A 25,721-nucleotide genomic window follows, 5' to 3' on the forward strand; every position below is an offset into this window, starting at 1 on the left:
CTGGGCTCAAGCCATCCATCCACCATAGCCTCCTGAAGTGCTGAGATTACAGGCATGATCACGGCACCTGGCCAAAACCGAAATCTTATCCATCTTTACTGCTTGAAGTTCCTCTAAGGCTCCCCATCCATCACTTGTAGGAAGTGTCTAAAACTTGTGTGCAGATCATACAAAGCTTGTCATGAGCTAGTCCCTGCACACAAGTTTGACCTCATTTCTTGACACCCTCTACCTACCATATACACTAAGCTCTAGCCTCACCAAAATACTGGCAGGGGAATCTAGGAAAAAGACATCCAATTTTGTTTAAGTCATGACCAAAGAGGCTTGTTGGGGGCATTTCATGGGGTGAGCTTCGAAGTGCTGGTGGGCCTGAGCGGTTGCAGATATTTGACTTGGAGCACCTGTGTCTTATGATGGACGGAAATAAAAGTGAACACACAGAGAGACAGACTATTCTATAAGAATGTGAAAAACTTAATCTGGAAGAGCAACTATATAAACACTGTCTGACTGCCTTTGTGTTTTGGGGCCAGTGACTGTTGCAACAATAATAAGCACGTCTGTCTTCAAGAAGGGACAGTGGAGTCACCCAGGTGCTGCCACATGTCAGGCACAGTGGGCATTGATCTACAATGGGCAGTTCTCTGCAAGGCCACGTGGACACATTACAGTACAATTACATTTACAGACTGCTTTTCAAATACTTATCTCCTGTATGTATTATTGCTACCTGTGAACACTTGTGAACATGAAGTGCTATTTTTACTGTCAGCTGATCACTGCAGGGAAAACAATCAGTAAACTAGCAAATCACCTCTGATTAACACTTACTGTGAATAATAATTATATTTTAATTTTTAAACATTTGGAATCATAAGAAGAGAATATTCACCAAGCCTGAATCCCACCTATGGTATACAAGAATAAAGTTTGAACATACTGGTAAAATTCAACCCAAATCCTATGTTAAAAGCATGTCGCCAGGCACAGTGGCTCACGCCTGTAATCCCAGAACTTTGGGAAGCCGAGGCAGGTGGATCACCTGAGGTCAGAAGTTTGAGACCAGCCTGGCCAAAATGGTGAAACCCTGTCTCTACCAAAAATAAAAAATTGGCCAGGCATGGAGGCACCCACCTGTAATCCCAGCTACTCAGGAGGCTGAGACATGAGGATCACTTGAAACCGGGAGGCTGAGGTTGCAGTGAGCCGAAATTGCACCACTGCAATCCAGCCTGGGTAACAAAGTGAGACTCCAACTAAATTTATTAAAAAAATTCAACCCAAAAGATTTTCACAACTTACTGTTTTTAATGTCTTTAATCAAAGCAAAATCCTTACTTAAAATAACCAGCTAGTAAAATACTAATAAAAGTATTAAGTAGGATTATAATAAATTTATTGAATGCCTTTTTCTAGTTTAGATTTTTAGTCTTGACTTATTAACCATTTGACTTTAAATGAAAATAGTGACATTGAGATACTTTATTCTTATACCCTTCAAATCACTAAATAAATCCAAACACAGCTGCATACTTCAACAATTTTCATTCTTTTCACTTTAATACTGCCTCACTACCCCGCAGAACTATCACAGCTGACTAGTAGGTCAAGGCAGCAAAACTAAAAGAAAAATACAACAAAACTGGATTTCTTCGTGTCCACAGCAGTCCAGATATTGTAATTATTGAAAAACATCTAGACACTGGTAGCAAAAAGAACAAGTAATTAAAACTATGGGCTTGCAAAACATATGGATGAGCGTTATGTTCCACAGCCCATATAGCTGCTCAAAAATACGGGACTCTAACAGGCACTAACAAAGTCTGGTTTTAATGTAAACTCATCCTCCTCCTCTTCCCTGACCCTCTAGGGATTCTCAGATGTTTCCTGATAAGCAGATCTAAACTGTAAGACAATAATATCCCAAGGAGTTTCTGGCACTGAGCCCCAGAAATCCTTAAAGCAACAAGCACTGTCTAAAAGAAGAAAACCAGGGTGCTTATTCTCTTAACGATTTTCTCCCCTAACTCTAGGGAACATGAAAATGCCTTTCCACATAGCAGTTGTAAAATTCCTTCTGAAGCAGAATGTTTTCTACTAGAGATGGCCTGCTGTTGATAATGTCATTCCCTGACACCTGGAACATTTTGAAAGACTCCTCAGAAATGACCTTGGGGCCAGACCAAACTACGAGGTCCAGTGAATCCCTTCTATTTATGGAGGCCTGAATAACTTGGAACCTCCTGCAGTGACCAACAGATTAAAGGGTAAGTTAATTCACTACAGAGACAACAGCAAAGTTATATCAGAGACCCTGAAAAAGTCCAGAATGTGGGAAATTCTAGAGAATATACAATCAGTTTCTTCAACAAATAAATTGCAAGCAAAAAATTTAAATTTAAAAAAGGAGGCCAGATGCAGTGGTTCACGCCTGTAATCCCAGCACTTTGGAAGGCTGAGGCAGGCGGATCACTTGAGCTCAGGAGTTCGAGACTAGTGTGGGCAACATGGCAAAACCATGTCTCTATTCTGGGCATGGAGGCTCACACCTATAATTCAAGCTACTTGGGAGGGTGGGGCACAAGAATCGCTTGAATCCAGGAGGCAAAGGCTGCAGTGAGCTGAGATCATGCCACTGCACTCTAGCCTGAGCAACAAAGTGAGACTCCATCTCAAAAAAAAAAAGCAGACGTGGTGGCTCACACTTGTAATCCCAGCACTTTGGGAGGCCAAGGTGGGTGAATCACGAGGTCAGGAGATCGAGACCATCCTGGCTAACACAGTGAAACCCCATCTCTACTAAAAATACAAAAAAATTAGCCGGGTGTGGTGGCACGTGCCTGTATTCCCAGCTACTTGGGAGGCTGAGGTAGGAGAATCGTTTGAACCCGGGAGGCAGAGGTTGCAATGAGCCATGATCGTGCCACTGCACTCCAGCCTGGCGACAGAGCAAGACTCCATTTCAAAAAAAAAAGGAAAAGCATAAATCAAAAGCCATTTAAGAAACACATTAACGGCTGGGTGCAGTGGCTCACGCCTGTAATCCCAACATTTTGGGAGGCCGAGGTGGCGGATTGCGCGAACTCAGGAGTTCAAAACCACCCTGGGCAACATGGTGAAACCCCATCTCTACTACACTACAAAAATTAGCTGGGTAAAGTGGCACACGCCTGTAATGCCAGCTACTCAGGAGGCTGATGTGGGAGAATCGCTTGAGCCCGGGAGGCGAAGGTTGCAGTAAGCCAAGATCACACCACTGCACTCCAGCTTGGATGAGAGTGAGACTCTGTCTCAAAACGTCTCAAAAAAAAAAAAACAAAGAAACACATTAACTAAATACATGTACTTTTCTTGAACCCTGATTCAAACAAATAAATTGTTTAAGGAAAAATGAGGTAAGTGGGAAATTGTGAACATTGACTAGACTCTTGATTACATTAAGGAATTACTGCTGTTTTAGGGGGTGACAATAATGGTATTGTTGTCATATGTAAATAAAAGGGAATCCTTTTTTTTCTTTAAGTCATTAGAACCAAAAGATCTATAAAACGGCAAAGGGAGATGGAATATAGAAACCAAGTCAGCTTTCTAGATTTTAAATTGAGTGTTGAATACGTGGACATCAGATGTATTATTCTTTATTCATTTTTGTACATTTTAAATACTATTTTATTATGAAAAGGATTGAAAAATCAAAGAATGCTACCTGGATGATTTCAAAGCTTTCTCCTTTCTGAGGTGCCATGTGGTTTCTGTCTGCAGCTGTCAGTGCAGAATCCAGGGAGGGGCTCCCTGAGCAGTTCCAGCTCCAGACAGAATCCTCCCTTCCCTCCACAGCTAACCGAGTGCTGGTGAGTTAGTCTCGCATACCCTGAAAAAGGACAATCTCATTAACTGCTGGACTGTACAAGTCACTCACTGTCTTCAGGCACTCGTTTACCTGGAGCCCACTATGTCAAGATGGTTAAGATCACGGGCTTTGGAGGTAAACAGACATGAGTTTGAATTCTAATTCTATCACTTAACAGTGGTATAACTTTAGGGCAAGTTTCTTATAATCCGTACCTTAGTTTCTCCAACTATAAAATGAAGATTCTAACAGTACCTTCCTCATAAAATCATTTTATGATTAAATGACAATGCATTTAGTATGGTAGCTAGCTAAAATATGAGCTGCTGTTTTTACATTATTGTTGTTGTTACACACGGTAGTCCCCACCTTATCCATGGTTTCACTTTCCACAGTTTCAGTTACCTACGGTCAACTGCGGTCTGAAAATAGGTGAGTACAGTACTAAGACATTTTGATAGCAAAAGAGCCCACTTTCACATAGCTTTTATTACAATAGAGAGTTATAAGTATTCCATTTTGTTATTATTGTTGTTAATCTCTTACTGCGCCTAATTTATAAATTAAACTTGATCGCAGGCATGTATGCATAGGAAAATACGTAGTGTATATATACGGTTGGTGCTATCCACAGTTTCAGGCATTTACTGGAGGTCTTGGAATGTATCCCCTGTGCATAAGCAGGGACTACTTTATATAAGTGGATTTGGGCCAGACTTGAGGGCTAGGCAGGCAGCAGAGTTTAAAATTTACTGGGGGAGGTGGTAGGCACTGGTAAGTGTCAGGCAGTAGAATAATAAACGAAAGTGGTATTTCAGGAATATGAGCCAAGCAATGGCCTCTACAGGATAGACTGGGTGTGTGACACTGGCCTCAAGGACACCATTATGTTGTATTTGTGGCAGCTTTTTTTTTTTAAAGCATTTTATATAGTGCTATTAATATAATTTGAAGCCTTGCTTTGGAAAACAGTGATCAGGTATGCAAGGCATAACTGTTCATCATGACAATTCTGAACCAGATTAGAATACTTACTGTTCCGAATACTTATTGTTCAGAAATGACAGAAAAGCTAAAGTTTCCACACTGCACGGGAGGGGAGGAAAGAACCAACTAGAAAGCAGGAGGACCTGGGGTGTGACGCTGGGGAGGTAAGCATAACTCGGCACATCCATTGCAACATTTTCTGCTGATGAGGCTTGCTCATTTATCCTAAGAGAATCACCTCATGAAAACAATGCAGAATGCACGCTGGGCCCAGACCCACGGCTAGAATGTCAGCGCTGATTATTTTCTCCCAGTCCACGTGTTTGTCAGCAACACAAACATTCACATGCTACTTTCGGGAAAATGCAGCCTCCGCAGGAGGGGCTAGAACAGATGCAGAGAGCTAATTTCTGTGTGTCTGGGTGGACGGTTTCACTTGCAATGTCAAAGACAAAAATGGGGATTCTGCTAGCCTGCTGAACCTATGCATTGAAAGGAAGCTAAGAGAGCCTTCTTCTCTCACTCCTCTCCCCTTAGATGGCCCTTCTCTGGATCACAGCGTGGCTTCTTTACAGGTTGATTCATCTTATAGATTCATCTGTCGAGGGCACATCAGGTACCAGGCACTGTTCGAGGTGGGCTTGGGTTATGAACAGAGAACAAAACAAAGATTCCTGCCCTTGAAGAATTTTCTCCTTGAGGAATTGGGATGGCAGACCATCGTGTTTTAGAAAGTGACACCTGTTATGTCAAAAAAAAAAAACAAAAACAAAAAAACAGAGCAAGGTACAGGAATGGAGAATTTCAGTTTCAACACCAAAGGACATTGGGGAAAAAAAAGAAAAAGGGCTAGGCACAGTGGCTCACGCCTGTAATCCCAGCACTTTGGAAGGCCGAGACAGGCAGATAACGAGGTAGGAGTTTGAGACCAGCCTGGCCAACCTGGTGAAACCCCACCTCTACTAAAAATACAAAAATTAGCCAGGTGTGGTGATGCATGCCTGTAATCCCAGCTACTCGGGAGGCTGAGGCAGTAGAACTGCTTGAACCCAGGAGGCGGAGGTTGCAGTGAGCCAAGACGGCACCACTGCACTCCAGCCTGGGAAACAGAGCAAGACTCTGTCTCAAAAAAAAAAAAAAAAAAAAAAAGGATGGAGAGTGACAAAGGAAGGCAGGTAGACACTGAATCTCCTCACCATAGGGATGTTCACCTATGAATTCTGTCACTTCCACACTGGCAAAAAGTGATTAGGGAAACACAACAATTGTGATGGGGTTTTGTTGTCTCTTCTCTCTTTTTTTTTTTTTTTTTTTTTGAGACAGGGTCTCACTCTGTCGCCCAGGCTGGAGTGCAGTGTTGCAAGCACAACTCACTGCAACCTTCACCTGCCGGGCTCAAGCAATTCTCCCACCTCAGCATCCCGAGTCGCTAGGACTACAGGCACATGCCATCATGCCCAGCTAGTTTTTGTATTTTTTGGTAGAGATGGGGTTTCGCCATGTTGTCTAGGCTGGTCTCAAACTCCAGAGCTCAAGTGATCTGCCTGCCTTGGCCTCCCAAAATGCCAGGATTACAGGTGTGAGCCACCGCACCCGGCCCATGCTAGGTTTTATTTCAAAGTCAAAAGAAAACAAATGACCATTTTCTCCATTCTATTTATTTTCTGAAAGATGAAAGCAAGTGTGATCTAGACAAGGAAGGTGACAACTTGGGGGACTGAACTGAAGCAATGAGACCTCAAAAGTACTACTTCTCCCCTCCACACCCTTAAGCTAGTTTTTGGTCTGCTGGACTTAGGGCTAGGATTGCTCCAAGTTCTGACAACGACTCTGGGCTGTTCATGCCCGGAGGCTCCCTCAGGCATAACCTGTTCCAAGAGAGGAGCAAGCTATCACCCCACTGCTACAAGTTAATTATAAGTTTTCTATTGATTTTTCCCCCAGAGGGTCAATCAAAGCAAAATGAACATGAGTTAATGATCTAGCCCTGAAAAAGGAGGGGTGATACAAAATTACATGGTGCAATTTTAAGTGCCCTCTCCTCCTCCACTCCCAAAAAAAAAAAAAACAGAGACAGAGAAATAACCAACATTTTAACAGGGGTTGGTGCTAAAAGGCAGGATGATAGATTTGCTTTTCTATATTTTACAAATGTTCTATGATAAAGAGGTATAAGTTCTACAATTAGGAAAAAATGGCTAGTCTAAAAAGAAAGAAAAAGAAAGAGAAGAACTGGCCACGAGATTTCACTGCCCAACATCCTAGCAGTTAGTGCTGCTGAACAGCTATCTATGGCTCTACTGAGGAGCCATCTCAATATTTCTTGAGATATAATTTAGTAAGATTTATACCTGGAGTAAAGACTGATCCTCAGAGTAAGGAAACTATAATTTTACATATCTTATATTTACAATCATGCTGACAACAAAAGTTATCATCCTGAGTATAGCTCTTTCTCTCATTCTTCACATCAGCTATTTAAATTCTGACTCTTAATGCCAGGAGGAAAAACGCTGACCTAATGGTGAAATAAACTTGTACTGGAATCTTGGGATGCTTTCCATAAATTATATAAGTAGTGTTCATAAATATCTTCTGCTTGAAACAAAGTCAGCATAGGGTTAGGATTTTGGTATACAACCTTCCTGATGCCATCTTAGTTGCTCAAGGAAGATCGTGAAAAAGTACTTGGTAAGGCCTAATACCTATTTATGATGAAAACTCTCAGTAAACTAGGATTGAGGGTAATACCTTAAAACTTGATAAAGGTTATATACAAAACCTAAAACAAACATTATATGAAATAGAAAATCTTCAGACTCATTCTTTTTAAGACTGAGAATAAGACAAAGATGCCCATTAGTGTAGCAGCTGTTTTGACACAGTTCTGGAAGTTGTGGCCAATGCTGTAAGGAAAGAAAAACAAATAAGAAGTATAAGAACGGGAAAGGGCTGGGCACGGTGGCTCACGCCTGTAATCCCAGCACTTTGGGAGGCCAAGGCAGGTGGATCACGAGGTCAGATCAAGACCATCCTGGCTAACATGTAAAACTCCATCTCTACTAAAAATACAAAAAAAAAATTAGCCAGGTGTGGTGGCACACAATGGTAGCCCCAGCTACTCGGGAGGCTGAGGCAGGAGAATCGCTTGAACCCGGGAGGCGGAGGTTGCAGTAAGCAGAGATCGAGCTAGAGTGAGACTCCATCTCGGAAAAAAAAAAAAAAAAAAAAAAAAAAAGGAAGAAAAAAAAAAAGAAAGAACGGGAAAGAAGCAACCAAGTTAATACTGTTTTCAAAGGGTAGGATTACCAGAAAAAGAAAAAATAAACACAAACAAATCAATAAACTAGTTGAATAAGACAGTGAAGCGGCTGGGTGTGGTGGTTCACGCCTGTAATCCCAGCACTTTGGGAGGCTGAGGCAGGTGGATTACCTGAGGTCAGGAGTTCGAGACCAGCCTGACCAATGTGGTGAAACCCCATCTCTACTAAAAAAACAAAATTAGCCGGGCGTGGTGGAATGCACCTGTAGTCCCAGCTACTCTAGAGGCTGAGACAGGAGAATTGCTTGTACCTGTGAGGCAGAGGTTGCAATGAGTAGAGATCATGCCACTGCACTCCAGCCTGGGCGACAGAGTGACTCCGTCTCAAAAAAAAAAAAAAAAAAAAGACAGTGAAGTAGGGTTGTTAGATACAAGATCAGCTTAACATAATCAATACGATTTTTCTTAAATTACCAATAACTAACTGGAAGCAATTCTCCTGCCTCAGGCTCCTGAGTAGCTGTGATTACAGGTGTGTGCCACCACACCAGCTAATTTTTTATATTTTTGGTAGAGATGGGGTTTCACCATGTTGGCCAGGCTGGTCTTGAACTCCTAACCTCAAGTGAGCTGCCTGCCTTGGCCTCCCAAAGTGCTGGGATTACAGGCATGAGCCACCATGCCCAGCCCCTTATAGACCTTTATGAAGAAAACTTTAAAGCTCTAATAAAGAACTTAAAAATGAACTGATGAAGCATGTATTTAGAGATTAAAGGGACATGATGTCTACAATTAAAACGGTCAGGGGAAAAAGCATACAAAGAAAACATACTCTCAGGACTCTTCTGTTAGTTTTAAACTATTTCCAAAATTATAAAAATGTCAAGAAAAATGAGCTGAATAAATGGAAAGACACATTATATGCTCTTGGATGGAATGAGTTACTATTTCAGTGGCTCACACTTGTAATCCCAGCACACTTTGAGGTGGGAAGACCATTTGAGGCCAGGAGTTAAAGACCAGCCAGGGCAACAGAGTGAGACCTCATCTCTATTAAAACAACAACTACAACAACAAAAAACTTAGAAAAATATTTAGCTGGGTGTGGAGGCTACAGTGAGCTATGATCACACCACTGTACTCCAGCCTGGGCAACAGAGAGAGACCCTGTCTTAAAAAAAAAAAAAAAAAAAAGCAACATGGCACACAAAAACAGAAATAAAAATAAATAAAATTAAATTTAAAAAAGATGCCAACTCTCCTCGAATAATTTATAAACTCAATAAACTCCAATAAAAATTCCTCAAAAATATAATTTTTTGGCCAGGCACAGTGGCTCGTGCCTGTAATCCAAGCACTTTGGGAGGCCAAGGCAGGAGGATTGCTGGAGCCCGGGAGTTCAAGACTGGGCTGGGCAACATAGGGAGACCCTATCTCTAAAAAAATTACCAAAAAAAAAAAAAAAAAAAAATTAGCCAGGGATGGTAGCACATGCCTGTGGTCTCGGCTACTCGGAAGGCTGGGATGGGAGGATCACCTGAGCTGGAAGATTGAGGCTGCACTGAGCCATGACGGTGCCACTGCACTCCAGCCTGGGTAACAGAGTGACCCAAGGTCTCAAAAGAAAAAAAATATATATATATAAATATGTATGTATATATGTATGTATGTATATATGATGTTTGGGTAGCCTTGTAAACTTATTCCAAATTTTATATGGAAAAAATAAATTTTGGTCCAGGAAGAGCTAAATAAACTTTACGATGGATGGTTTGCTGTGCCAGTCATTAGGACACACCACAAAGTCACTGTAATAAAATCAGAGCAATAAAAAAAATGAAGTAAGAACTGACAGACTAATGCAACAAAATAAAGGCTTAGGGCCAGACAAGTGTATCCATGGAAACCATAAATGAGAAAGAGATATAATTTCATAGAGGAAAGCATGTATTTTGTTGATATGTTATTAGAAAAACTGGGTCATTAAATGGAGAAAAATAGGGCTGGATTCCTATCTAACACATGAAAATGTGGGCCCTAGAGAGATTAAAGACATAGATATGACCTAGGGTTCAGGAAGAGTTCCTTAAACAAAACTCTAAAACCATAAACCACAAATCAAAGAATTTATCTATCTGATTACATCAAAATTAAAAATACTTCTTGATCAAAGGATGGCAAAGACCAAATGAGAACCAAATGAGAAGATTTGATCACCAAATGACAAGATGCCCAAATGAGAAGACATCTGCAAAGTCTAAACATAACAGGGAATACCTATATTATAAAATCACTTCTGCAAGTCAACAGCAACAAAATAGATATCAACTCCAACAGAAAATGCCAAAGACATGAATAAGCGATTTACAGAGGAAGCTATCTGTATAAGAGATACTCAAAATCACTAGTCATCAAAGAAATATAAAACAAGATATCACTTTGTGCTTACAAGACTGAAAAACATGGAGAGCTGGAAAGAGGTGACTGCTGGTGGGACATGAGGACACAGGAGTCCTCAAATATTAATACTTCCAGAGGCACGGAGACTGGGGCAGCCACTGTGGAGAGGCATCTGGCACTATTTAATCAAATTCAGTCCCTGCAAGCCTATAATCCAGCAATTCCACAGAAATATTATATAACTTTGTAAGTGGATATGTAGGAAGATATTCACTGCAGCAATATTTATGGTGTTAGGGAGTAGGAACAACTTGAGTATCCATTCACGACACAGAGACCAGATAAAGAAAAACCAATGGATGCACACAGCACGGGGTATAACACAGCATTCCAAAGCAGAGAATTAGACACGTAACAATATGGATAGATCTTAAAAACACTACTTAAAGGCCTGGCATGGTGGTTCACACCTGTAATCCCAGTACTTTGGGAGGCCAAGGCAGGTGGATCACCTGAGGTCAGGAGTTCGAGACCAGTCTGGCCAACGTGGTGAAACCCTATCTCTACTAAAATACAAAAAAATTAGCTGGGCATGGTGGCACATGACTGTAATCTCAACTACTGAAGAGGCTGAGGCAGGATAATGGCTTGAACCCAGGAGGTGGAGGTTGCAGTGAGCCAGTATTTCACCACTGCACTCCAGCCTGGGCAACAGAGTAAGACTCTTGTCTCAAAAGTCTCAAAAAAAAAAAAAAAAAAAAAAAGCAGAAAACACTACATAGAGGAAAATGAATTAAAGCATTATAAATCAAGATACATACACATAAAACAAACATTCCCACTTGCAAGCTCCTACGTAAACAAAAGGAAACACGTGCAATGCATTAAGAATGAACACCTGTGAGGTATGAGATGACTGGGACAAGGAATTCTAAAACAAAACCAATCTTTTAGACTCCTTGCGTGTTACAAAAGAAAAACTCGAATGGCCTACAATAAACACAGAATTGTTTCCTTCCCCAAAGTTCCCAATTTTCCAAACAACAAAAGCTACTCTGGGTGCCAGTTCTGTTGATGAGTAACAGCTTTTCATCCTTTTTCAATCAGGAAGGGAAAATTCAGGGATCAGCAAAGTACAAAAGGGATCAGCAGAGAATATTTACGAAACAGTGTTTTTGTTCTCATGACCTGACAACCTGACTGAAAAAGGCCTGATTACCTCCTGATTTGGGATGATTCAGCTATAGGCAGGTTGGTGTCAAGTTTTCAGGTCATCTGAAGCGATTTACTTTCAGAACCTCTTCCTACGCAATCCTCTTGCCTCCCTGTAGAAATAATACCCTGCACTACTTGAAAACTTAAAATTCTTGAGCAAGAGGGGGCCCAGTTATTTTACAGATGAGGAAACAAAGACTCAGGGAAGAATTATGGTGTGACTCACACAGCTCTAGCTTGAAAAGGTCTCCCTGATTCGGCCCTTGTCCTCCTCTTGTCTAGTCTCAACCCAGCAGCCAGAGTGATCCTTTTATAACATAAGTCATCATCCACCTCACTGTTCAAAGCTCTCTAATGGCTTCCCCCTCACTCAGTGTAAAGGCCAAAATCCTTACAATGACCTACACTCACTCCCACCCACTCTCATCTGCTGCCACCTCCCCCAACCCACATCTATACTGACCGGCCACCATGACCTTGCCACCCCTCACACACCAAGCATGCTCCTGTACCAGGGTTTGGAACCTGCTCATCCCACTGCCTCCGGCTCACTTCATTTCCCTCCAGTCTCCAATCACGAATTAGGCCAGGTGTGGTGGCTCAGGCCTGTAATCCCAGCACTTTGGGAGGCCAAGGTGAGTGGATCGCTCGAGGCCAGGAGTTCCAGACCAGCCTGGGCAACATAGTGAAACCCCATGTCTACTAAAAATACAAACATTGGCCCGGTGTGGTGATACAAGCCTGTAGTCCCAGCTACTCAGGAGGCTGAGATAGGAGGATTGCTTGAGCCCAGGAGGTTGAGGCTACAGTGAGCTGTGATCACACCACTACACTCCAGCCTGGGTGACAGAGCAAGACTCTGTCTCCAAAAAAAGAGTTTTCTCAGTAGAGGCTTTATCTGACCCCTCTATATAAAAAGTAAATCCCCTACCACACATACACATACACACACACAAACACACACTCTTACCCTTTCCTGACTCTAAATTTCTCCATAGCATTATGATCCTTTGACCTATTCATTCACATATTTGTCGGTCTCCACGCGATTAGAATGTGTCTGTTCCACAAGGGCTTTGTCTGTTTTGTTCAAACTGGTTCCCCCTCCCAGCACCCACAGCATACACAACCCCGGCACACACAGGTGCCCCACGGCACACACAGGTGTTCCCCCTCCCGGCACACACAGGTGCCCACCATCTCAGCACACACAGGTGCTCAGTGAGAATGTGTTCAGTGAATAAACAGGTAAGGACCAAAAGCCATGCCTTCAGACTCCTTGCGCAATGCCCTATGTGCCTGCCCTCAAGTGCTGGTTCAGTTCTTGGTGGTCACGCCCTTCAGTCAGAAGACCTAGAAATCTAAAAATGAAATAATACATTTTAGCTACTCTATTCACCTCCCACAGCTGCCTTTCATAGCAGGGAGGATAAAGTACACAACTAAAAGTTAACACCTTGGTTTGTTTAACGGCTCTTTCATTAAAGAGCTCATTTTACTGCTGCTACTTAAGAACTTTCTGCCTTTCCAGGCAAGAAACTAATATCTCATAATTAACTCCTGACCAACAAGACTAAATTAACCAATCTTTCAAGCTTATTCAGACGTTTCCCAGAGTGGGTATAATAAGAAACGATTTCATATTAATTGAATTGGTGTTGCAAAACTTTCCAGAAGTATTCTCAATGAATTCTAAGGATGCTTTGGCAGATGATCAAGCACATTCCAGAATTTCACAGGAGATAATCTCGTAATAACACCATGTTGTAGGTAATCCATTAGCTGACTCTAGAAACAACAGAATACTAAACCTAGAAATAAGCCAAAAGCTGGGCTTGGTGGCTCACGCCTGTCATCCCAGCACTTTGGGAGGCTGAGGCAGGCGGATCACCTGAAGTCAGGAGCCAGAAAAGAGGCAGAGATTGATGGAACGTAGAAAAGGGAAATGTTTTGCCTTGGGGCTGCAAGACACATAAATAACTGGTACATATTTAAACAGACCGTTTATGAAGATTATTATCTCAACCGAAAAAATACACAATACGAACACTGTATAAAAGTCAACTTATCACATTCTCTGAGTCAGAATGTTCTTGGCCTATTGCAAAAGTTATCAGTGGCACCGCACCAACCCCATTCCCAAGCTAGACTTGAGCTACTCTCCACCCTCCACAAATCACTCCATTGGTCTCTGAATTTAAGTGAATTTAACACGTAAGTATCTGCAATTTGAAAAGTCACTTTTCACTTATTTTAGCCCAACCCTGATAAAGTGACTGAGAGAGCTGAGAATAATGAATTTGAAGATTCGCTATGCCTCATTATGCAGAATTCTAAAAAATTTCTCTTCTTAAAATATTTTTGTCACAATGAGTGACGTGTTTCAAGTTAACATGTAAAATCGGAGAACTCTGGAGACAGAGAAGACCTTAGAGATCCTTTAATTCAATATTTTAGAGAAAAATGGGTAAAGAATAAACTAACTTGCTGATCACCATGACTGTATTCATGCTGTGAAAGTAATAAACGCAACACCAACTGAGAAATGATCCCCGAATGCCGTCAGGTACTTCAGTCTAGCAAAAACCACTATAGATTAATCAGTCCTGCTCATCCCTTTAACTCAGCTATGCAAACAAGCAGAGCTAGACTCTGCTCAAACCCTAAATATTAGCGTTACCACTCGCCTGCCACATACTACAGCATCACTGGTTATGAAAGTGTTTTAATACAAGATCTTCATATTAGTGTAAAAGAATTACTATAAAACAGACCTAAAGGTCTGATGGAGATTCTACCAATATTCCAGAATAAGTGAGTGCCAAAAATATTTACCCTTCATTACAGTACAAATGAGACAGGCAGTAATAATGACATTACATTTAAAGTTGTTTTTGCACTTAAATTTTAAGTCTATACTTCTCATCTGCAACAGGCCCTGGCCTGTTTGGTAACCTCAATATTCCTTTATTCAAGGGACAGCATCACCACCCTTTGAGATACTGATGCCCGGTGGACATCTGTGCCTGCAGCAGGAACGCGGGTGTCCGCGGGTTTCTGCAAAACTCCACCATCACCAAAGCTGCATCTCCAGAGGAACAGGTCTAATCCTTGCTTCGGAACGTCCCTGTCTCCCTGACACAGAATCACTGCCTCCTGTGCCGTAAGGCTCTGAGCATCTGTAAAATAAGGCGGGTGGACTAATGCTGAATTATTTTTCCAGCTCTCAAAATTCCGCCTCATTGCCGGAGTGGCAGGGCGGTGCAGTGAAAGAGCCCTGGGCTTGACACCGCTTGAAAAGCCCACGTTCGCATCGCTCTGACCGCCCTTCCAACTCCTGGGGACTCCAGGAGTGCGAGGGGGCCCGCGGCGCCCCACTGTCCCTCGCGGGCTCCCGACCCACCGAGCGCAGCGCCGCCGCGGGGAACGGGCCGATGCAGGCCTAACCGCGCGGCGCGGCACGTCTCTCGGGGTGCGGGTCCCCTCCACCCGCGGCCCCGGACCGCAACCCCCGCTCCCCGCCCGGCCCCCGTCCGGCCCCGGCCTGGCCTAGCCTAGCCTCTGACCTGCTTTCGACCGCCCGACGGTCCCTCGGCGAGGCAGGCAGTTGCAGCCGCCCGTCCCCGGCCCGCTGTCACCTCCGCCCCTGGAAGCGGCGGGCGGGTCGATCCCGTGTGAGTCAGCGCGCCGCTCCGCCTCCCGCCCAGGCTTCCGCCTCTGCCGGCGCGGTCCGCGCGGCACCGGGGGCGCCAAGCTCCGCTGCACAAGCGCCCACCTCCCGGCGCCCGCCCCCGCGCTCGCGCCCCCTGGCGGCCGGCCCGGCCCTGCTCGCCTCGCGGCAGCAGAGGGACAACGCTCCCAGAACGCCACCGGGGAAACTGAGGCACGGGGGCCCGCTCCCGCCGCGGCGCGCCGACACGGCTCGTCCAGCCTCTGCCTCACGCAGTCCTACGTGCAGCCCCAGCTTGCTGTTCCTCCCCTCTTGCTGTTTCCCCACCCTCGACACCACCCTCCAACCTAGAAAAAAGTCAAAATTCCATTCAGAGAAGTCCAACTCGATTCCTGTATGCGTGTGATGCTGTCCTCTTTGCTACTCCTAGGCAGTTTCCCTTATTATGCCACAAAATACTGGCTGGGGTTCGCCTCTATCTGTCCCAGTTTTTTCTGAGGAAAGTCTCTCAGGACATCTTTGAGAATTTGAGAGCAAGAAATGACAGAAAGCAAGAACTGGGCAGGGCTGAGAGAACTCCTCCCACTCAGTTTCTGAATCCCCGCAGTACTCCCGTTGTTTGTTAAAGATCACGAAGTTACACAGCTTGACTATGTTGCTGGAATTGCTGCGCCTCACGTTTCTGGGATCTCCCTAGGGGATTCTGAAGAAGGCGGCGAGTCTATCACTGTGCATGCACAACAAAAATAAATATTTCACAAATCTGACCCCATACTGCATATAGTTTCTCCTTTCCTTTGCTTTTTAAAAACTTGTGGTTAAATATACATCACATGAAATTTACCATTTTAATCCTTTTTAAGTATACAGTTCAGTGGCATTAAGTACGTTCACATTGTTCTGCAACCACCACCATCATCCAGTTCCAGAACTTTTTCATCCTCCCAAACTGAAATTGTATGCATTAAACACTAACTCTTCATTCTCCGGCCCCTAGTAACCATCATTCTACTTTCTGTCTCTATGATTACTCTGGATACCTCATATAAGTGGGATCATACAATATTGTCCTTTTGTGAATGGCTTATTTCACCTAGCATAACGTCTTCAAGGTTCACCCATGTTGTAGCATGCGTTAGAACATTGTTCCTTTTGAAGGCTGAATAATACTCAATTGATATAACATCTTTGGTTTATCCTATCTTTCAATGGACATTTCGGTTGTTTGTACCTTTTGGCTATGGTGAATAATGCTGCAATGAACATGGGTGTACAAATATCTGAGCCCCTACTTTCAATCCTTTTGGGTATATACCCAAAAAGGTCATATGGTAATTCTATGCTTAATTTTTTGAGAAACCACCATACTGTTTTTTTCCTTTGCTTTTTGAAGCATGTTAACACTGTAAAAAGAATATTTTATAGTAAAATATCAATGTTCTGAGATGCATTAAAATTCTTAGCAAATGCTTCATTTGCCTGTAAAACAGTGTCTTTTCAACAGATCACCAGGTCAAGAGAACGAGACCATCCTGGCCAACATGGTGAAACCCCGTCTCTACTGAAAATAAATTAGCTGGGCATGGTGGCGTGTGCCTGTAGTCCCAGCTACTCGGAAGGCTGAGGCAGGAGAATCGCTTGAACCCAGGAGGTAGAGGTTGCAGTGAGCTGAGATCGCGCCGCTGTACTCCAGCCTGGTGACAGAGCGAGACTCGATCTCAAATAAATAAATAAATACTTTAAAACAAGTGACTTTTCTTTCCTCAAGAAAGTAATTAACATTGCAAATATATTGTCTTTATTTTTGGATAATGTTATTAGCCAAAATAATAATAACAACTTATTATTCAGTTGCCTACAATTTTGTTTTCTGTGGATATAGCTTTCTAATGTTGTTTGGAGTCAAGTATGGCATATGAAATTCAGATGAAAAATCAAGCATTTCATTTTACTTTTTTTTTTTTTCGCCATGTTGGTCAGGCTGGTCTTGAACTCTTGAACTCAGGTGATCCACCCTCCTCGGCCTCCCAAAGTACTGGGATTACAGGCATGAGCCACGGTGCCTGGCCTGGGGATCAGAGTTTTTTGTTTTTTGTTTTTGGAAACGGAGTCTCACTCTGTCACCCAGGCTGGAGTGCAGTGGCGCAATCTCAGCTTACTGCAAGCTCCACCTCCCGGGTTCACACCATTCTCCTGCCTCAGCCTCCCGAGTAGCTGGGACTACAGGCACCTGCCACCATGCCTGGCTAATTTTTTTTGTATTTTTTTAGTAGAGACGGGGTTTCACCGTGTTAGCCAGGATTGTCTCCATCTCCTGACCCTGTGGGGATCAGAGTTTTTAAAGATAATTTGGCTGGTAGGGTCTTGGGAAGTGGGGAGTGCTGATTGGTCAGGTTGGAGATGGAAACATAGGGGGTCAAAAGGAGGTTTTCCCGCTGTTTTCTGCTCCCGGGTGCAATGCAGAACTGGTTGAGCCAGATTACCAGTCTGTGTGGTATCAGCGGATCCATCAAGTGCAGGGTCTGCAAAATAGCTCAAACACCGATCTTAGGTTTTGCAATAGTGATGTTATCCCAGGAACAATTTGGGGAGGTTCAGGCTCTTGGAGTCAGAGGCTGCATGACCCCTAAACTGTAATTTCTTTCTTTCTTTTTTTTTTTTTTTTTTTTTTGAGATGGAGTTTCAGTCTACGGCTCAGGCTGGAGTGCAGTGGTGCAATCTCGGCTCACTGCAACTTCCACCTCCCAAGTTCAAGCGATTCTCGTGCCTCAGCCTCCCTAGTAGCTGAAATTACAAGCACCCACCACCACGCCCAGCTAATTTTTGTATTTTTAGTAGAGATGAGGTTTCACATTGTTGGCCAGGCTGGTTTCAAACTCCTGACCTCAAGTGATCCACCCACCTCAGTCTCCCAAAGTGCTGGGATTGCAGGTGTGAGCCACCGCTCCTGGCCTTAAACAGTCATTTCTAATCTTGTAGCTAATTTGTTAGTCCTGCAAAGGCACACTGGCCCCCAGGCAAGAAGGGGGTCTTTTTGGGAAAGGGCTATTATCAATTTTGTTTCAGAGTCATGAAGTGAATTCTTTCCCAAAGTTAGTTCGGCCTATGCCCAGGAATGAACAAGGACAACTTAATTAGAAGCAAGATGGGGTCAGTTAGGTCTAATTTCTTTCACTTCATAAGTTCCTCAGTTATGATTTTTGCAAAGGTGGTTTTATACTTTTCATTCATCATTGAATTCTTACTGTACACTTGTGATGCAACAGGCATCATGCTAGGTGTTTGGCATTCAGCCTGACCAACACAGACAAGATCCTTGCCTTCATGGAACTCACATTCTAGAGTAGGGTAACAGACAATAAAGAAATAAACATGATAATCCAGATAATCATGGGGTGTAGTTGAGTGTTATGAAGGAAACAAACCAACTGATGTGATAGATTGGATCATAGAGAATTAAAGCCTAGTGCCCTAAGCACTTGTTGTATGTAATGAGTTAACTTCTCTCCTATGCAATGTTGGGGCTTAGAAACTAATATCGTAGGCCGGGCGCGGTGGCTCAAGCCTGTAATCCCAGCACTTTGGGAGGCCGAGACGGGCGGATCACGAGGTCAGGAGATCGAGACCATCCTGGCGAACACGGTGAAACCCCGTCTCTACTAAAAAAAATACAAAAAACTAGCCGGGCGAGGTGGCGGGCGCCTGTAGTCCCAGCTACACAGGAGGCTGAGGCAGGAGAATGGCGTAAACCCGGGAGGCGGAGCTTGCAGTGAGCTGAGATCCGGCCACTGCGCTCCAGCCCCAGCGACAGAGCGAGACTCCGTCTCAAAAAAAAAAAAAAAAAAACTAATATCGTAAAATATGGTGCTTTGTACATGTTAAGCTGAAAAAGCACCCTCAAGATCCCTTTCAACCTCCCCGCACCTGCGCCTCTTCACTGTCTCTCCCAAAGCATCGTATTCTCTGAAGTTTCCTTATCTGTCCAAAGTCCTGACCTACCAAAGAATAAAACAATTATCTCTAGTCCTTTTCCTGAGTTTTGATTAACTGAACCCATATTGCAAGAGGGAAGACCAAAGTCTGTCAATAAAACTGGACAGACTTTTACCACAAACCATTATCTGGTCTGTGGGCCCAATAGACTTTGTCCCAGACCATTCTGCGTTCCTCAAGTTCATTGAATTGTCCCTACTAATCATTTATTGCCCTCAGTAGAATTCCTCTTCTTTGCCCTCCCATAACCTGTTTTGCCAGCATCCAAAGCCACCATTTTTTCTGTAGCCTCAAGATGGTCCATAAGCTTCTGTACCCCATTGAGGGGTTGGTCTTCTGTGTCACATAACACTATTGTCAAACAGATGTGTGTGCCTTTTCTCCAATTAATCTGCCTTTTGTGACTTGATTTTTCAGCAAAACTTCAGAGGGCAAAGAAGAAGTTCACCTGACCCCAACAGCAACCAGAACGGCACAAGTTATACTCAGTCCTTGAAAGAACTAAGAAAACAATTCGCTCCACACAGCTTCTATGTCATGTGGTTTAGATAAGGAATCTAGGCTGATAAAGGCCAAAGTGAGGGATGAGAACCTTTTCTGAATATAGAGATAGTTGGGGAAATCCCCTCTGGGGATGTAACATTTACCTGAAACTTGAATAATGAGAAAGAATCAAGCCGGATATGGTGGCTCAAGCCTGTAGTCCCACGATCCGCAGTGAGCCGTGATGGCATCACTGCACTCCACCCTGGGTGACAGAGTGAAACCCCATCTCAAAAACAGAGAGAATCAGCCATGTAAAGAGCTCTTCAGGCAGGAGAAACTGCAGGTGCAAAGTCTTGAAGTAGAAAGCCATCTAGTAAGTTTCAGAAACACAAAAGAAGCCATGTGAACAAGGGAGGCAGTTTTATGAGACGAAATTAGAAAACAAACAGGGCCGGGTGCAGTGCCACGCATCTGTAATCCCAGCTACTCTGGAGGGTGAGGTGAAAGGCTCACTTGAGCCCAGGAGTTCGAGATTGCAGCACATTATGATTGTGCCTGTGAATAGCCACTGCACTCCAGCCTGGGCAAGATAGTAAGACCCTGTCTCTTAATAATAATAATAACTATATTTTTTTTTTCTTTTTTTTGAGATGGAGTCTCACTCTGTCGCCCAGGCCGGGGTGCAGTAGTTTGTGCAATCTTAGTTCACTGCAACCTCTGCCTCCCGGATTCAAGTGATTCTCCTGCTTCAGCCTCCCAGGTAACTGGGACTACAGGCATGCGCCACCACACTGGACCAATTTTTCTACTTTTAGTAGAGATGGGGTTTCATCATGTTGGCCAGGTTGGTCTTGAACTCCTGACCTCAGGTGATCCACCCTCCTCAGCCTCCCAAAGTGCTGGGATTACAAGCATGAGCCACCGTGCCCGGCTGAATAATAACCATCTAACAAACCGTATGTAGGTCATTCCTGGCTTAGTGAGCCATGGTAAAGAAATTGATTTTTGTGATAAGGTGATGTATTGAGACATGATTAAAATATCCCCAACTGAAGGGACTGAAATGAAAAGAACCAAAAGAGATAAATGTGTGTGGAACTGCCTTGTTAACAACAAGGATTATATCTGTATATGTCATATTAAAACTAAAAAGTATATTGTTTTTCCCCCCTGAATAATCCTCAATAAACCAAAACACAGAATGGCTCAATTCACATTTTGATTCATCTAATCGATTAAAACTATTTGGGTGTGTCATCCTTTGATCTCTTGTCTGAACTGAAATCCAACCTGTCAGGATATACTGTAAGTGAAGTTCTATCATGGTTATGAGGGGCTGCACCATGAACTAACAGTTTGGCATGGCTTGGCCCCATATCAAAGGCAGCTCCCTCTGGCTTCCCCCCACAATGCACCATGTCACAGCCATAAGCTGTTGCTTGCAATGGCAAGCAGATGAGAGTAGCAAGCTGCTGAAACTAATCAAAGCTGGCCTTGCTCATGGCGTGTCAGCTAACCGTTTATCCTGGAATAGCCAGGGGCCCAAATTCCAAGGTGGTGGGAGGAGGGGATGTGCAGATAAAACACTGTTAATATATGCTTATTTCTATTATTAAAGAAGATGCGATCCAACAACCTAGTGATAGAACATGGAAGACATAGATTTGCATCTTAAAATGTCAGACATCACATGGAAATACTAACAACTATTCATCAAAATGTTGACACAATGCACCTGGGAGTCTCATGGCCAAGGTTAAGAACAGTGAGAATTCAAGTTGAAAGGAGGTGGACAGAGGAAGATTGGTGACCAGATCTCACAGGGAAAGGAGGAGTCAGGATGGTTTTCTTTTTTTTTTTTTGAGATGGAATTTCGCTCTTGTTGCCCAGGCTGGAGTGCAATGGCGTGATCTCGGCTCACCGCAACCTCTGCCTCCTGGGTTCAAGTGATTCTCCTGCCTCAGCCTTCTGAGTATCTGGGATTACAGGCGCCCGCCACCATGCCCGGCTAATTTTTGTATTTTTAGTAGAGACGGGGGTCTCACCTCGTTGGCCAGGCTGTTCTCGAACTCCTGACCTCACCTCAGGTGATCTGCCCACCTCGGCCTCCCAAAGTGCTGGGATTACAGGCGTGAGCCACCACACCTGGTCAAGTCAGGATGGTTTTCACAGAGGGCATCTGTCTGGTGGACTTGAGCTAGGACAAGGCCAACTCCTAGAAGACAACAGAGGCCATTTGGTTTCATTTAGGGATAGACCCCGGTTGGAAAGAGTAAGACCAGGTCTTATTTTGTTCTTCCTGGAAGAGAACAGACCCTGTAAGAAAGCTTCTACATTCTAAAGAAAAGACTGTATCATGTTCATCTTCAGGGCTGTTCTTAATATATTGGATATACTGATGCCTAAGGACTCCTCTTCCTATCTACTTGCAGAAGCTTGAATTGGTTTACTGGAAAACAGAGAATTCTTTCACACTCAGAAGTAAAAACCATGGCTGGGCATGGTGTCTCACACCTGTAATCCCAGCACTCTGGGAGGCTGAGGTGGGTGGATCACGTGAGGCCAAGAGTTTAAGAGCAGCCTGGCCAACATGCTGAAACCCTGTCTCTACTAAAAATACAAAAAATAGCTGGGCATGGTGGCGTGTGCCTGTAATCCCAGCTACTTGAGAGGCTGATGCGTGATATGTACCTCCTTCAAACCTTGCTACAACATCGGTAATGTACCAATGTCTGACATTTTAAAAAATTATTGGCTTGTAAAATAAAAGCCTTCTGTAAACTACAATGTATTTAAAATACTATATTTGGATATTTTTAAAAAGAACAAAATTGTGGTCACTTTATTTCTTTGTTTATTTATTCTTCATCTGATTCCAGAAAGGATTTAAGGAAACTCACTCAATTCCTTTGTTCTAGTGCCCAGGATGGACTTCATCCCAAAGGGCTCACATGGGACAATCTAAAAGGAAGTCAGAGATGCCTTTTCTCCCTCCTCCTGCGGGGTGAACATGGATCCAAGGGGTGACTTTCTTTGCCGAAGTTGGGGGATCACCTGAGGTCAGGAGTTTGAGACCAGTCTGACCAACATGGTGAAACCCCGTCTCTACTAAAAATACAAAAAATAGCTGGGCATGGTGGTGCACACCTGTAATCCCAGCTACTCAGGAGGCTGAGGCAGGAGAATCACTTGAACCTGGGAGGCAGAGGTTGCAGTGAGCCGAGATTGTGCCACTGCACTCCAGCCTGGGCAACAGAGTAAGATTTCATCTCCAAAAAAAATAAAATAAAATAAGGGCCAGGCACAGTGGTGTACGCCTGTAATCCCAGCACTTTGGAAGGCCGAGGTGGGTGGATCACCTGAAATCAAGAGATCTAGACCAGCCTAACCAACGTGGTGAAAACCCGTCTCTACTAAATATAAAAAAATTAGCCGGGTATGGTAGTGCATGCCTGTAATCCCAGCTACTCTGGAGGCTGAGGCAGGAGAATTGCTTGAACCCGGGAGGCAGAGGTTGCAGTGAGCCGAGATCGTGCCATTGCACTCCAGCCTGGGCAACAAGAGCAAAACTCCTTCTAAAAAATAAAAAATAAAAATAAATAAAAACAAATTAACTAAAAAAGAGGATTCTGAATGTTTTCACCACAAAGAAGTAATAAATATTTGAGATGATGGATTTGCTAATTACTCTGATTTGCTAATTATACAATGTATACATATATTGCACCCCATAAATACATACAATTATTATATGTCAATGAAAGATAAATAAAACAGAAAAAAAGTCACAGTAAAATCAAAATGGTGCTTAAATTCAACAAAATTGTAATGCTCTTTTGTTGTTTTGTCCACAACCATCATTCCTCCTTTTTTTTTTCTTTTTGAGATGGAGTCTCACTCTGTTACCCAGGCTGGAGTGCAGTGGCGCGATCTCCATTCACTGCAACCTCCGCCTCCCAGGGCCAAGCAATTCTCCTGTCTCAGCCTCCCAAGTAGCTGGGATTACAGGCATGTGCCACCACGCCTGGCTAATTTTTGTATTTTTAGTAGAGATGGGGTTTTGCTATGTTGGCCAAGCTGGTCTCGAATTCCTGGCCTCAAGTGATCTGCCTGCCTTGACCTCCTAGTGATTTTGTTTGTTTGTTTTAATGGGAAACAACTCATCTATACTCTCAGTCCCCCATATTTCCATTCCACCGCCAAGGAGTGATCATATGACCCCAGACTGACCAGAGTCACTGTGATAGTTTTAGAGATAGGCACATAATCCAGTTTGTGCTATTGAGATTCATGCTCAAGAATCAATAGTTTGTTGCTAAACTGTGTTAAATGAAATTTATAGGAGGCCATTGGGTGGAACTGAGCTCTTGTTGCACTAGGCTTAACAGAGAAAACCAAAATGGAGTTACTCATACCGAAGTTTCCACCAAGCCAAAACTAAGCTATTCATCTGATCTTCCAAGAAATCAGGCAAGAAAGAGATAATAGCCAAATCCCCAAACAGGCCTGTTTTGGGAAGCATGATGAGGCAGCCCCCTCTGCTTTAACCTTTATAAGGAAAGTAACTTTGTAACAACCAATCAGTTTTTGTTCTGTTTCTGCATTCTTCAGCCATTTTCTGCTTATAAAGTCAAATTTCTCAGCTCAACTCATCTGAACACTCATTCTATCTTATAGAATGGGTTGTTACCCAATTCTAGAATTGCAAATAAAAGCCAATTCGACCTTTAATCTAAATTTGTTGTAATTTTGTCTTTTGATAGCTGACAGAAGATAAGCTTGAAGGAGCTGTTATTCACCTTGCCTTAAGGGGAGACACTGTGTGAGAATGAAGTCACTACTGAAGACAATGAAATCAAGAAATGGAGAGAGATTCCACACCACCTAACTTAGGCACCTCAATCCAGCTATGTCTGAAATCCTTACATAAATACTTTTAGTTATATGCCACTAAAGGTTTCATCTTTAAACTTCTGGCTCACAAATGCCAGTCTAAGATGGAAGATTTACTATTCCCTAGTAAGATGAGAAAAATTTCATTTACAAGACTTCTTTGTTCTGAGCTTATATCTTTCCTAATTTTTGGTATTAGAGTATTTATGAATTGATGGTGATAATGGATAACAATTGTATTTTACCAATTGTCCTTAATAGAAAATTAGAAAGTTAGTCCAAAATAGAAAGTAGTCAGGCATGGTGGCTCATGCCTGTAGCCCTAATACTTTGGGAGGCTGAAGAAGGAGGATCACATGAGCCCAGGAGTTGAAGACGAGCCTGGGCAAGATGGTGAAACCCCATCTCTATAAAAAATTTAAAAATTAGTCAGGCATAGTGGTACATGTCGGTAGTCTCAGTTACTCAGGAGACTGAGAAAGGAGGATCACTTGAGCCCAGGAGGTCAAGGCTGCAGTCAGCTGTGATTGTGCCACTGCACTCCAACCTGGGCAGCAGAACAAGACCTTATCGGAAAAAAAAAAAAAAAAAAGGAAAGTTGGTGGGCCCTTTATCTATCCCTCCATTAAAAAAAATTAGGTCATTTTGTAGGTCATAAGCATGATGATTGGTTTTTCATGCTCATGTGTGAGATGTACCTCCCTCAAATCTTGCTACAACATTGGTCATGTACCAATGTTTGACACTAAAAAAAAATTATTGGCTTGTAAAATAAAAGCCTTCTATAAACTACAGTGTGTTTAAAATACTATATTTGGATATTTTTAAAAAGAACAAAATTGTGGTCACTTTATTTCTTTGTTTATTTATTCTTCATCTGATTCCAGAAAGGATTTAAGGAAACTCACTCAATTCCTTTGATCTAGTGCCCAGGATGGACTTCACCCCAAAGAGCTCACATG

General features: G+C 43.1%; 1 protein-coding gene and 1 non-coding gene across 2 annotated transcripts in view; one reads left to right on the top strand and one right to left on the bottom strand.

The window, feature by feature from the left end:
• Positions 1-15,357, bottom strand: part of DNMBP (dynamin binding protein) — a 121,361-nt gene extending 106,004 nt beyond the window's left edge. The window contains 1 exon segment of the mRNA XM_050805705.1: positions 15,284-15,357. The gene's annotated coding sequence lies outside the window, so the exon portion shown is untranslated.
• Positions 15,358-25,398: 10,041 nt separating this feature from the next.
• Positions 25,399-25,504, top strand: LOC126963508 (small nucleolar RNA U13). Its single transcript, XR_007729137.1, has one exon. It is a non-coding gene; the product is annotated as a small nucleolar RNA U13 (small nucleolar RNA).
• The last annotated feature ends 217 nt before the right edge of the window (positions 25,505-25,721 follow it).

Source organism: Macaca thibetana, chromosome 9 (assembly GCF_024542745.1).
Source record: "Macaca thibetana thibetana isolate TM-01 chromosome 9, ASM2454274v1, whole genome shotgun sequence".
In the NCBI taxonomy this organism is placed as follows: Eukaryota; Metazoa; Chordata; class Mammalia; order Primates; family Cercopithecidae; genus Macaca; species Macaca thibetana.